This window comes from Rousettus aegyptiacus, unplaced genomic scaffold, assembly GCF_014176215.1.
Source record: "Rousettus aegyptiacus isolate mRouAeg1 unplaced genomic scaffold, mRouAeg1.p scaffold_m13_p_6, whole genome shotgun sequence".
Lineage (NCBI taxonomy): Eukaryota > Metazoa > Chordata > Mammalia > Chiroptera > Pteropodidae > Rousettus > Rousettus aegyptiacus.
Genome location: NW_023416309.1, coordinates 111,035,565 through 111,037,656, shown reverse-complemented (window position 1 = coordinate 111,037,656; position 2,092 = coordinate 111,035,565).

Genomic DNA, 2,092 nt, shown 5'->3' with positions numbered 1-2,092 from the left:
TTCCGGGTTTCCGGCGGAAGCCACGCTTAGCTCCGCCCCAGAAGGCGGAAAGGGGTGGGCCGAGGTGGGCGAGGGGCGGGGCCGTCGCCGAGCCTCGGCGCGCGTGCGCAGTGCGCTTCGCACCTCGCTGCTCCCGCCCGCGGCAGAGGTTTGCATGTGTGTGGAGGAACACTTCTAGGGCCTTTAGGAACTCAGAGGTGCAGATGGTGCTCATGTAGGGAGCTTCGAGACAGAGGCACCTCCAGACACCCCTTGCATTTGACAAGAGGGCACAGGCCAGCCTCTCGACCAAGGGATGTCCTTCTGGAGCATGGGCTTCGACTCCCTGTGCCCCGCATACAGGTCCTTTGACACTACCTTCTGGTTGGCTTTTTCAAGAGGCCAGGCGAGCCTGACACCGCCTGCTCCCTAGCCCTGAGCTGAGTTCGCTACCTCTGGCCAGAAGTCTCGAGAGCTTTGTCAGGCTCTCTGTCAGCCAGGTGGACGGGGAGGTCGAGGCAGCAGTGACAGGTGTACTAGCCTCTATTCACTCGAATGCACCGTTTTGGCAGCTTTCTGGGTTGTGGAGCCCTGAATGCTGATGGCCCTTGATCCAATTCTTTCTTGGGGCTTTTCAGGAAGGTGGGGTGTGATGGACACCTCGTAGGCACAGGGGATAAAACACCAGGGAGGCAGGTGGTCCCGCCATAGTCACATCGTGCTTGAAAATGTGAGGGTCAAGGGAACTTGGGCTGTGAGCTTCTTGGGGGCAAGGACCATGTGCCTTTGGTCCTGGGCCTGGCATGAGGGCTGAGCGGTTGCCAGACTCCAGTCTGCCATAGCCCTATCAGGAACAGGCCCCACCTACATGGGCTGGGGTCCCTGTGGTCAGCTCCTGCCCTATGCACACCCGGTGTTATGACCACCGTCTGGGTGCTTAGTTGCTATGACTGCTCAGCGAGGGCAGTAGCCCCAGGGCCCTCACTGGGCCCTCCGGCTTCTTTGGGGAGCTGATGTGACCTGCAGAAGTACATGTCGGCACAACGTGGCCAGGGGGCTTTTCTGCCTTTGACTGCACAGAGCAGCAAAGGGGCAAAGGGCTGGGGACAGGATGGAAGTGAGCTCCACCCGGTGCTGCTCAGAAGCTGCTCCAGACCCTCTGTTGAGGATCCCAGAAAATAAGCTAAGTGTGGGCTCCGGAAACAGATGCACCACCCATCCTCTCTCATTTGTTCCCTCCCGAGGCCTCAGGTGCCCTTCTCCTTGAGAAAGAATTCTCAGTCCTCGATTTTGGGCTCAGAACAGCAACCAGTTCTTACTCCTCTCTGCCCAGTCCCTGACACACAGTAGATGCTCAATAACTATTTCTTGAAGGCAGTCTGCCTAGAGATTACTATTCTTGTACAGGGGGCGGTGAGGTCCAAATTCCCTATGCTGAACATTCGCTGATATCTTTTTTTCCTTAAAAGAAATCTATTTGAAGGAAGTGGGCCCTATTAGGGGATGCACATTTCCAAGCCCGGTGGCTTCTAGCACCAAAATCATTTACCTACCCAACAGCCCCAACTTCCTCCTACTCCACTCTATTAAGATGAAGGAGACAGGAATTGGTAAGATGTGTTCGAGCTTTCCCTGTGCAGTGTGGATGGTGACTAGGCATAGGACTGGGTGGGGAGCAGGAAGGCAGTGGGGGCGGGGGGAGGGTGTCTTCAACATAAGACTGTAAACTGGAAGCGACCAGCTTATCCAGGTCAATATCCTCCTCTTTCAAAGCCCAGAGGTGGTGAACAATTTACCTAGTGTCACATAGCAAACTGTGGTTGAACCAAACATGAACTCAAGTCTATATCCCAGCCCAGAGCCCTTTGCTTTGCTTCTGCATTATCCACTGAGACCATAAGGGGGCACTAATGGCAGGGCCCTGGAGAAGCCAGGCTCTCCCCAAGAATGCTTACTCATGCCCTCTGGACATAAGTAGGAGAAAGGCTAGAGTTGGGTCATGAAAATAAAATCAATCCTCCTGATAAGGTCTTCTTGTTGGAGCCTGGCTGAACCTGAATCAACAAACGAGGTCCTGGGCGTGAGCAGCTCACCACGCTGGGCAAACTGAAGT